Source organism: Telmatherina bonti (genome assembly GCF_933228915.1).
Source record: "Telmatherina bonti genome assembly, chromosome: 7".
In the NCBI taxonomy this organism is placed as follows: domain Eukaryota; kingdom Metazoa; phylum Chordata; class Actinopteri; order Atheriniformes; family Telmatherinidae; genus Telmatherina; species Telmatherina bonti.
This window is the reverse complement of record NC_136625.1, coordinates 26895510-26908988: the sequence shown is the minus strand read 5'-3', so window position 1 is coordinate 26908988 and position 13479 is coordinate 26895510.

The following is a 13479-nucleotide window of genomic DNA, read 5'->3' as shown; positions in this document are numbered from 1 at the left end:
CTGTTGTTGTCTAGTTATGGCTTCACCAGGAAGGAAGAAAAACTCTGCTCTGGGCCTCCAAACGGCTTTCTAGCATTTTTAACTATTTCTCATTTAAACCCAAAGGATCTCTGCCGCCCTGTTGCATCAGGCTTGGTGGTGGCCTTTCTTTTAAATGATGAGTATGAATGATAACGGGCTGTAAACAGGGCCGTGCTGAAGTATTCAAAGTCCCTGGTGGGAAAGAGACTCCAGCTGAAAATGTCAAGCATCTCCCTTTTGAGCAAGCTGAGATGTCTACCATGAGCTAGCTGGCAGATATATAATGTGTACATGTTTAGAGCTTCATCAGCTGCTGTTAGTTATTTTTTTTTGCTTTTTATTTTACAGCTTCAGTTGCTTATGGCTCACCCCTTGTCCCTATCCCCACTCTTTCTCAGACTGTGCGGTAGCTCTGTACCTACTTTTAATGCCAAATTAATGTGTTTACCTGTGTTTCATCGATAGCAAATGAGGGGGGGGGGGGATGAGATATCAAATAAGCCCCTCAAGTCTGATCAAACAAAACAACAATCAGCTGTCTGCCTTAACTCCAAACCCCTGAGAGATCTGGACAGCTGTAAAAATGAATGACTCTTTATCTGCAGATAGGCATTTAACCACTAACTAGCTAGTCAGCAATGCATTAAACATGTAGAGACGCACACTTGGGGAGATGTCTTAGAAAGAGGCCCAGTTTGAATTTTGTGTATAAATTGGGGCATTTGAAGCTTAACCCAGGTTTTTCTTCTTTTTTTTTTTTTCTTTTTTCTTTTCTTCCCGTCTCCCTCCATGTGCACGCGCACACACCCAATCTGCATACGGTAATATGTATGCATGCATAGACGATGAGGCATACATGTATTCTATCTAACCGAGCTGTGTTTTCTCTCCAGGCTAACTGTATAACTGTTTTGGGTTTCACAGCAGTGTGAGTGAATCTGTTTTCCTTGGCAGTGTGTTCTCTTACTTTAGTTTTTTTTTTTTTCTTCTAGATATATTCAACTCGTTATTAAATCTTATTCTGATGATTATCCTTTGTAAAGCAACATGTAGTGTGTGTGTGCGTGTGCGTGCGTGTGTGTGTGTGTGTGTGTGTGGACCCAGAGGGGTTATGGGGGGAGGATCAAGCCAAACCTGATGCATCTATCTATAGATTGATCTCTTATCTATGTGGCCCTCCTTTCTCGCTCTTCCCTCCTCCTCCTGCCTCTCCGACCCCCTCAACGTTATTTGCTGTGTTTGTTCTTTGGAAAAAATAAAACCTAAAAAAAAGAAAAAATTAAAATGCTATCACAATAAACTATAATAAAACATTCTAAACTCTAAACATGTCATTTTGATGGTTATGTGGAGATGAAAAAAAATACAGTGTTTAAAAAAAGAAAAGCTGAAGTGGTACTTTCTGTGCTTTTATTTTGTCAGTCAGCCCTTCTCACTGTATGAAGGGATTTCTCTAAATGTTTTCACATGTTGTTTTACTGGGTCTGATTTAGCCATTAAAATGAGAAGGGAAGGACTTGTGGAAATGTGCTGTACGACCTTCAGGCATCATGGAGATTGTATTCCCTAATGAGGGTCAGTCAGACTGCAAGACTGCTTAATGAATGAAACATTTTTAAACCGTGTATCCAGGAAAGCCGTGCAATGAGAAGTGTGTCGCATAGCTGTAATACTGACTTGTACTGGATGTAATTGTATATTTGTAGTACAAGTAATTATTCAAAACCTGAGTCATTTAAGTCTTTTCTCATGATCTGGTTGCATGATTGCAAAACAAACCGATTATATAATTACCTGCAAAACGCTCAGATGGATGATTTAAGGGCAACATTTCAATACAGAAGACATTTTCTTTAAATCAGTACTGCAAAACAGTAATGCCATAGGAAGGCAGGTGTTGTGTCTTCCAGATCACCAGGACTGCTTGGACAAGTCCAGGGAATAGGCACAAGACTTTTGACTTAACGGAACTGAACGATGGAAAAAGTGACCAGAATTCATCCTGAGGGGATTAATACCTCAGTATAGTTGGATGCACTGCATTTGGAGTAACCAAGGTCGGTATGATCTATCAGTGAGCCTTGAACGTACAATTCTGTGGCTTTTTTTTTTTTGTGCTGCCAGCTGAGCTAAAAGAAATCTTAAAAAAAGAAAGAAAGAAAAAAAAGCCTTTTAAGCAAAGTAAGCATATTTGCCCCCAATAGATTAGCAACACAACAGATATTTTGTGTTCTTAAAAGATGTCATAGTAAGGTGTCAATTTTGTTCAGTTGTGGTTAAATTTACCTGCATGTACTGCCACAAAACCAATACAGTATTAGCTTAACAGCATTCAATCCCTGCAGTATAATATAAATATCTGCTATTTTTTCCACAATCTCATTCAGTTTAGTTCTATTATGCTAACTTCAAATGGATGGTCTCTTAGGATTATTGCCTTGAAACCCTGGAGGCCTCTTCAAAGAGAGAAAAGTGAAAGTCTAAGTGTAAACAATAAAAATTAATACTGGCTGTGTTCCACTAAACCCCCTCGGTAGCAGTGCTTAGCATTGTTGGTTCTGGCCTACTGTTGTATCATAATGATTTACAGGAACACTTGAATGGAATGAAGCCATCATTAACAGCCCACAGACCTTTTACCTATCGCTGCAGGAGTGGTACAGTGTAATTAATACTGTTAATGACATCTCTGGACCTTTTAAGTGTTCCTCTTCAGTCTTAACAGCAAGCCAGCACAAAGCTGAAGGGAGGTCAGCTCTTATTAATATTGTTAATTACACCTGCGCTTTTGCTATGTTATGTCGAAATGTGTGCTGCGAAAATGGCCTCCACGCTTTTTATCTGTGCCAGTCGTCACTTAGACAAGAGTTGAAAGTAAGCAGCATCGATTTCCATAACCTGTTTTCATTACTATGAATAACAGACATCTCAGCATAACAGTAACTAGAACAGTAAAAAATTGAACAAAATGTTATATTCAGTATGTCTGCCACTCCCAACATTGAAGGGCACAGGTGCACGTGCACCTTCTGAAGATGCACAGTGCAGATGAGTTGAGTAAAGACTTGTTTTGCTGGACTTCACATTCTGCTGCTTTGGACTGCACCTGCACAAATAAACACTGAAGCTTGAACTCTCAAATTTAACAGTGAAACATATACAACTTTATATGCCTTTTTTAAGGCTGAATATTACTGTCAACCTAATTCTACAGTCATTTTGCAGCGGCTTTTATCTGAGTAGACTTGCGTGTGATAAGTGATCATTTAACCATAGAACCTATGATTACCAGTGAACCTAATGTGTGTCTTGTGGGTGGGAGGAAGCGGGAGTACCCAGAGATAACCCACCCATATGGGGGGGAGAACATGCAAACTCCACATATAGGAAGGCCATAGTTCAAACCTCCCCCAGTAGAGGATCAAACGAGTGACTTTCTTGCTGTGAGGCCACATTAGTGCTAACCACTACGCCACCATGCTGTAATTTGTGGCTGGTGAATAGCCACAGGTGGCAACAAAAATAATTTAATCTTTGTTATTTATCTAGTTGAAGAATTTAAAGCGAAACTACACATGTTTCAGTTTTTAATCTAAAGATATTTCTCATAAATTCTAGGAGTTAGGTGGGTGAAAAGTAAGCTATGCTAACCGAGGCTAGTTAGGTTTTGGCAAAACTACAATCTAGTAAATCCATAGCTTTTATTCAATTTTTTTGTTTTGTTTATTTTTATAGTGTCTAAACTCATTTCAAACAAGTGTAACTTTGCACATAAATTGAGTTTAGTGCTTTAGGTTCACAACTAAACTTCAAATTGAACTTAAATTATATGAAGTGGCAAAAAGTGGAGTTTGCTAAGCAGCTAACTAACTGCAGGCTAAACAGCTGCAGGGCAGTCCTTGTGGCTTGGTTGTAAAAGATCTCTTGTAGGAAAATGCTAATGGTGTTATTTGTTTAAAAATTGAAAAAAAAGGTCCAAAATAAACTGGATATCTCATATATCAATTTTGGGACAATGATGCAATGAAGACAAAGTAATTGTGTTTTGGCGTTGTGTGGCACTTTGCTGGATTACACTGTAAAGATTCTCAAATGGCAAGCAGGGAAAATGTTTGGATGGACGTAATTCACATTCCTATATAACTGTAGTTGTTGCAAAGTAGGATTTAGATGCTATTCTGTGTCGTTCTGTTGTGTCAACTACAACATCCTAAATAACTAAGATAAATAAGAATTTTCATCCCAATAACATGTTTGTACTCCTATAAACACATCAGTCTAGGTTTCATTGTTATTTTCTTTCATTTTAATTTCTTTTTTAAATTGTACTCCAGTGTTTTGCTGCTTTCTCTATAAACAATTGAAACTGCTCTGAGATTAATAGTTTTTTTTTTTTGTTGTTGTTTTTGTCGTTTTTCATTCAATTTTTTTGAGTAATATTTTAAAGCTTTTCTTTATTAGAGATGATTATATCTGCTTTATGACAAGTATCAGGTGCTCATAAAGCGAAAGCAATTTGGATTACTTTATTTTGGGGTTGCTTAAAAACAATATGTACTGAATGCAAAACTAGGATACCAGCAAGGCTAGGGAGGATTTTCTATTCTGAATAACTTCGATATGTATATACATATATGTGTATATATGAGGAGCTCAGAGTAGAGCCGCTGCTCCTCCGCATCGAGAGGAACCAGTTGAGGTGGTCGGGCATCTGGTCAGGATGCCTCCTGGACGCCTCCCTGGTGAGGTGTTCCAGGCACGTCCCTCTGGGGGGAGACCCCGGGGAAGACCCAGGACACGCTGGAGGGATTATATCTCTCGGCTGGCCTGGGAACGCCTCGGGATCCCCCCCGCAGAGTTGGCAAATGTGGCTGGGGAGAGGGAAGTCTGGGCTTCCCTGCTTAGGCTGCTGCCCCCGCGACCCAACCCCGGATAAGCGGCAGAAGATGGATGGATGGATGGATATATATATATATATATATATATATATATATATATATATATATATATATATATATATATATATATATATATATATATATATATATATATGTCTATATATATATAGATATATATATATATATATGTCTATATATATATAGATATATATATATATATGTCTATATATATATAGATATATAGACATATATACATAGATATACATATATGTATATATATAGACATATATATATATAGATATATATATATATCTATATATATATATAGATATATATATATATATGTCTATATATATATAGATATATAGACATATATACATAGATATACATATATGTATATATATAGACATATATATATATATATATATATATATATATATATATATATATATATATATAGATATATATGTCTATATATATATAGATATATAGACATATATACATAGATATACATATATGTAGATATATAGATATATATCTATATATATATACATATATGTCTATATATATAGATATATATAGACATATATACATAGATATACATATATGTATATATATAGACATATATATATATATGTCTATATATATATAGATATATAGACATATATACATAGATATACATATATGTATATATATAGACATATATATATATATATATATATATATATATATATATATATATATGTATATATATAAATGCTTCAAGGTGAAGGCCAATCAATTTTCTAAAGCTGGACTTGAAAGAGAAAACGATAGCAAACTACATTCTGCATGGGGAGAACATGCTAACTCCTTTACAAAAGGTTTGCTGTATAAACCGTGTAGCGACCTTCTTTCTGTGAGGTTGTGTTGAAACCATCCCCGTGCAGCCCACACATTTATGCAATACAAAATAAAAAGTACAACACGAGAGTCTTTGAACTGTAGTGCAGCCAGAGTTACTTTCACTTCGATGAATGTAAAAACTGGTCACAGTTCACAAATATTTACTCATTAAAAGAAGAGATGACACAACACACCGGTAAACGTGACACTGCCGCAGTTGTTTGAAACTTTCAAATTCAAAGAGAGCTTTGACCATATATAAAGGAAAAGAAAATCTCTGTTCAAACATGTGAAAGTTTGCTGTACTTTGTAGTTAAATGTACGTATTAGAAAGTTTGCACTGTTTTATTTTAGAGTTCTGTTACATATTTAGCAATTGCTTTATAAAATGAAGATAACATGTTTTGGGTGTAATATCACCTCTGAAATCTGACGGGGGAAAAAGAAAAAAAATGAATACGCTGGTATAAGTAAGGAAGTCCATCTCTGAGTGCCAGGAGAAAATATGACCACAGTCAACAACACTGACCAAAGATTTGATGAGTAGCAACACAGAGCTGTTATCAGACTATTCACTGTGTGACAGTTTCCCTGGAAATATTTTACTGGGGTTGAACTGTTGTGAGGTCCCTGTGTTAACACAAATAAACAGAGGAAAGCTGCATGAAAATAATTCTCAGTAAATTGGTGAAAAATGCTCCTTAAAAGTGCTGCAAAACTGTGACAACTTGTTGCATCTTTAAAACAAACTGAAAGCAAAGTTTTTCTTCTGCGAGCAAACATGGAGCGGTGAACAGAACATTTAAAAACAACAACAAAGAACATGTAATCATGTTGGAAAGTTCTTGTGAAATGTGTTGCACTTTGCAGAGCAGAGAGGAGGAAGTCAGCAAGAAGACAAAGAGATCTGAGAGTTAGGACAGGCAGTAAATGTCTGTGAGGGAATGGGTGTGTGTGTGCATGTGTGTGACTGTCATGATAATCAAATTATAGATTATGTTCGGGACATCCGCATTGCGTATTCCTGTAATATGCATCATGCATAAATCACCTATAAACTTAAGCAGGGTAGTATGAGTTGTGGTTCATTCAGTGGGGTAAGTATATGTCTTTATGGTGTTCCTTTTACCTCCCATGGTACTTTGCTAGTATTAAAACCAACAACAGTGGAGATCCCAGTTGTTCATAATTTGTAGCTGCTATCACTGAAATTGCTATATCAAAACTCACTGTAAAAAGTGAATATCTGCAATATTAAACTTTTATATCGACACTCAGATAAAGGCCAGGTGTGCGTATTCTGAGCCTGTTTTAATATTAAAAGCCATCCATAGGCCATAGCTGCTTATTCCAGTGCTGGATTTCAGGGTTGCTGAGAGCTATCTCAGCTATTAGGTGAAAAGCAAGGTATCACAAGGTAACTCCTATTCTATGTACACAAAAACAACATAGAAATGACTAAGTGTGGTGTCTGATAGTGAAAGTTAAAGACAACTTATTGTTTTATCCTGTGAACTTTAAAGTTTATGACATCTGAGTATCTTTTTGGATTGACAAACACAAATAAAAGACATCCATATGTAGGGATAAAATACAAACCAGTAAAATTATGTTTATGACTGTCTAATCAGTCATAATGAGAGTGTAAACATGGCTAGATAGATAGATAGATAGATAGATAGACACAATAGAGAAAATTAATGTTGTCCAGCAGGTCACAATTTTACATAAATAAAGATTTAATAAACGATTCAATAAACAAAAGTACTTGAATCTGAATTAAATGGATCTACTAATTTGGGATTAAACTTCAATAAAGGAACAAAGAAAACTGAATAAAAAGAGTAAAAATTGCACAACAGACACAGGTCTCTATTTTGAATAGTATATTTTTCTTTCTTTGAAAACATAGAGCATCAGCTCTGAGTCGTAGATTTGTGGACTGTATCCTACATCTTTCACTAAAGTCTATCAGCGGGCTACACAAGTCTTGCATGTTCATTTTAATCGATCTCCCATAATACTTTTTTCCTTTCTTTTTCAACTTTTCATCTCTCTGTGGGAGATACTTAAGAACTCATATTTCTTACACAAAATCTATTCAGTTTTCCGTAAATTATTATGTGTCCAATTAATTTATTTTTGTCTCTCCACTCACACACTCATGCTGGTGTGGCCTCAAGTTGCCTGGGAATGACTCTGTGAGTTTGCCACGCCTTTTTTCCTACTTTAAAGTCTCTTTACATACATTTGATTTTCAGTCCAAACTCTGACTGGACTTGAACATAACAGAGTTTCACATGAATACTGTGGTAAATTAATAGCAATACTTATGTGAATTCCTTAGTCTGTTCAGTTCACAGACACAAGATAACAAAAAATGGCACTATGCTGTCACCTCACACCCAGTCTGCCTGCAGTGTCTATAAATACAGCACTTCAACCTATTATTTCAAACAAATTAATATCTGTTTTGGTTTGAAAAACTGTTTGAAAATTGATGAGAACGTAAGAAAATATAAGTAACTTAAAAGGATCTCACCCCTTTCTCAAAACCCTGTGTACAGTTGAATGCCCCAACACCTAGAAACAGACTTTGATATGTAAAATTGCTGGAGTTCTCCTTTAAGTCAACTTTTCCAGGCTAAGAAAAAAAGGTATATGTGTATAAGTGAGAAAATGTAAATCTTTGTGTTAAATTTTCTTCCAATGTATTAATATCAAATTGCACTGTTTGGGAATTTTTACAGGTATACATTAATACTGTTCATATTAGTGAAATAGGCATGTTTCAGGTGTTTCTATCACAATAGACTCTAGAAACTTAATCTGGAAGCAAAAATTAAAATTATGTTTCTGTTCTGATTGACTGAAAAAAAAAAATGTGTATATATATACATATATGTATATATATATATGTATATATATATATATGTATATATATATATGTATATATGTATATATATATATGTATATATGTATATATATATATGTATATATGTATATATATATATGTATATATGTATATATATATATGTATATATATATGTATATATATATATATGTATATATGTATATGTATATATGTATATGTATATATATATATATGTATATATATATATATGTATATATATGTGTATATATATATATGTATATATATGTATATATGTATATATATATGTATATATATGTATATATGTATATATATACATACATATATACATATATATATGTGTATGTATATATATATATGTGTATGTATGTATGTATGTATGTATGTATGTAAAGGTGTAACTGATAGTTGTCGATGTGAACTTTTCATGTTAATCTGCAGAATCACATGAATTAAGTTTTACCATATGGATTATCATGCACATTTATAATTACATTTTTTGTTTAGAGGATTTTTTGGTCACACAGTGAGCGGAAACTTCAATCACATATTTAATAGTAAAAATAAGCAGAAAGCAAGGCACTTGGCCATGGAGATTTCACTATTTACTCTTAACACATTCACTGTTTGGTTTATTTACACTTATGAGTGCACTAATACTCTCCATTAAACCATTTGTCCATTTACTGATAAATAACTCTAAACTGAGCTTTCAGTTTTCTGGCTGCTATTGTGTGATCACATGTTTTCATTGGGAATTTAATTCACAGAAATGAAGACTACCTATTTCTGAATAACACGCTGAAACAGCAAACGTCGCACTTAGTCTTTTTCTCCTTTTTCCTTTACATCCCCCAAATAAGAATTCACAGAGAGCGTAACACGGGTACGGTGGGGTCAGTGACCGCGCACGCCGCCTGTTTATCTGTATGAGAGGTCCTCGGGAGCGCGCCCCCCCTGGCCGAGGAAGGTGAGCGAGTGTCTGGAGGGGAGGACTCGGGAGCGCGACCAGCCGAGGGATCGATCGGATTAAACTCGATTTGAGTGAAATTAACACAAAGGAGAGAAGAGCAACGCACACTAGTCGGCGAGGTCGCGGATGTAAGACACGCCGGAGAAATATTTCATGAGAAATAGCAAACTATAACTTTTTTCCCCTCTGTTTATTTATATTTCAAACTGAAAGGACCACGGTGGATCTTTTTTTTTTCCAAGCAAGCGGAGATACTACCCTACTAACGAGGAGTTGATTTGATAAAAAAGCCCGAAGTGACCGAGGTTGTTGGGTAAGCTAACAGATGCCCCTTTCAGGGAGTGCATTTTATTTTTTTTCGAGAATATTACTGTGCGAGTGAAATTTTCAACCGCAAATGCTGCTTTTAAATTAAAGTCGTTCATATTATCTCTGAATAGGAAGTTTCCCATACTTTTTCAATCGTAATCGGACTCTAATCCACCGTGCGAGTTTTGCTTGACGGACATTTCTCTTTGGAATAACTCGCTGGAAAGAATATTTTCTGGGCTGATGGATAATTCAGCCCTTGATTTATTTTCTCATTTACACAGAAAGTCATTGAAGGTCTATGTAGCTGCCATGCCGACATGCTAACAATAGCAAGTTTAGCTCACCCGCTGCATCGCTCTCACATAGACGCACAACAGTCCCATTAGTTAGTTGAAAAGTGGAAAGAAAAAAAATCCTGAACAGCATGAGGACCTTAGTTATTTCTGGGGTATTTTCCACTGACAACTTACTGGATTTTGAAATGTGCAATACAGACTTAATTCAGTTTTAAAGTGTAAGTGTTAGCACTGTTAGCTAATTGTGTTGAAGCTTCCAGGAGACACGAGGTGGCTCGAGCGTAGAGGTGAGTCACTAGCCTACTGAATGAACGGAGCTCTCCGAGGGAGATTCCCATCGGACAACACTTGGCAGATAGAGCCAAAATCGCTTGGCATGAGTTGAATTAAAGGTTTTAACATAAAAGTTTGTGATAGTTGCATTTCTTCAGACTACTTGTTTTTTCATGGTGAAAAGGAGAGAGTGAAGTGTTTGTTGTAGTCGCCAGTTTTATTGTACGGAAGGGACAGCAGTGGAGGAGAGGAGGGGGGGAGCTGTGAGGCCAGGCGGTCATTCCATAAAACCGTGTATTTTACGTTCTGTCTGATTGACTTTAATTCGCCAAAACATTTTTTTTTTTTACAGTTCAGAAAGGCTTCTGTAGTCTCTGGACTGTTTTGGAACACGGACAAAAGAGTTTGGTAGAAATAAAAACCGAGCTGAGCGAACCTTTCCCTGGTCCGGAACGACGTTGAAATACCGCTGATAGGCTAATTAGCCGTGCTAGCCGCTGGAGGTTAGCCCAGTGTTGGGACATAGAAGTTCAGCTAGCCTGCTAGCCATCTCCCCAGCTCCCATCCTTATTGTGTATGGACGAAGACCACTTATTAGCCCCCTCGAGCTAGCTGCCAACCTGCTCGGGGCGGATATCGCTCAGTCTGTTGTCCTATAGCAGGGAAATGAACTTTACGCACATTTCGATTGACTTTTTTGTTGAGTTTTAATAAGAATAACCAAGAAAACACTAAAGTAAATGTTTCGTATAGTCTGACTTTTCTGCGTTTTTGCTTTTGTGATGAGCTTGTTAGTTACGTTGAGTCCAGCGGAGCAAGTTTGGTAACCACTACGCCTACACTTGTTACTCGGTGTGGACTGGAGAAAAGGCAGCCCAAAACCACCTGCCGGTGCTATTGTACTTCACCCTGTTTGCAGCAGTTGTTGTTTATGGCATAAACACGGTTACAGTTTATTTCAGCGCAGTTTTACTTTATTGCGTGTGTTTGTTCCGCTATCCTGCAATCTTTCTCCATTATGCGTCCTGTAATCGGCCAACTTGCATAATGGTCACCCTGCCGCTCTCACGCAACTCTGCCAGCGTTAAAATATCAGGGAAAGACAAATGCAGAAATAAATAGAAGCGTTTGTTTTCCAAGCACTTTATTCTCACGTATATTATGACACCTTCGGTGTTGATATGCAGGTTTGTCATTTCTCCTGCTCCTTGCCACAGAGCCAGGAGCTGCTACCCCCCACCACCTTGTGTCTATGAGCCAAGATGGCAGCTAGTCATGTTTAGCGGGCCACAGAGGGAGAGATAAGAGGCCCCGACCACACACACACACACACACAACAGATGTTCAGCACTATTTGGTCTCCTGTTCTTTCTTTTCTTGTGGTTAGATTTGAGGCAGTCTTCCCCCATCGGCCACAATGCTTACATGGTTTGCTAAAGGGGAAGCTCATATGGACCAAACTGGAACTTTTGATTAAGGAAAAATATCCTAATTTTGCTCTTTTTGTGAAATTTCTGAACAGATGAAGTAGTATGAGGATATATTTAAATTACATTGAAACAAATATGTTGTTTTTGTACTTTGCTGACATTGCTTTTGTTTTTACTGGAGTTCACTTTTCCTGAAGTTTTGCAGCTCACCCTGAAGTTGCATATTTTATTTGTAGCTGTTGGGCCCAGAAAATATTAATACTGTAGAGTAACATGCATTGATATTTCAAGTTTGATAAATTCCAGGACCAGGATAATGTATCATGCCTTCTTCTTTCCTTTTTTTTTTTTTTTTGTAGAAAAATGTTTCATCATGTTAACTGCTAGGAAAATTCCTACAATTTTATGTTGTATGTGACTTAAAGTATAAAAAAAAATGCACCATCTGCAGTTCAGTGACTCAGGCTCTATAAAACGCGGCATTTAGATACCGTAGTTAATTGAAATTTCACAGTGATGTAATTAAATTTGTGGTATAATGTCCACACACTGATGCCCGTTCTTCTCTTTGGACTTTACAATATCTAATTTAAATGTTTTCACTACCACAAGGTTTAGCTGGTGCATGGTAGGACACTAACCTTAGTTTCAGAGGAATTAAAGAGGTGCTTTGTTTGAGCAGGTGTCTATCAGTTTGTCATGTTTGTGAAGTTGCTCCCTGTTGTTTTGACCTATGAATCACTAGTGTGGTCAGTGTTGATTATCTGAAAGCTCTTGGAAGTGCCATCTTCTAATGACCTTTTAACCAGCACTTTCTTTTAATGTTTGCTCAGAATAACTTGGAGTGATAGTTCCAAACTACAGGGAGTGTACATAGAAAGGGCCACACAAGTATGGGTTTGTGTATAAAATGCCAGAAATGATCAGTAGTCCTACTGGCATGCAGAGGAGACAAATTTATATCTGACAACAGCCTGCCCTGCTTATGATTGTTTCGCTCAACATCTTACATGTCACTCTTTGTGGGTTTTTCATCAATGTTTACTTGTAGGACTTCATGTTTTTTAGTATTTTTGGACTGACAATAAGCTCATGTCTTCAGTAAGTTTGCTAGTTACTGTTGTGGTATGTGTGGTTATTTAATCAGATTCTTAAGTTTTGACAAGTTGTCTGTGTTCTCACAATATATTTAGCCCATCCTGCCCTATGCCCACCCTAGGAACATAATGGGCATATGCTTCAGTTTACTGGAGAAAGAGATCAGAAAATGTGTTAAACTATTCTGGATCAAGTTGTGTTTTTATGTTCTCAAAACCAGCTACCTTAAAAGATTCAGACTGTTTTGGGGGGGGGGGGCTTTAATGGATGACTAAGATGTTTGTCCACTAAACTTTGAAAGGAGGTTAACAATCAAAATGACAGTTTCACTGTCATAGTTGTGCCCACTTTGGTGTCAGACTTGAAGCATTGCCACCCACTCACACTCTTGGTTCATTTG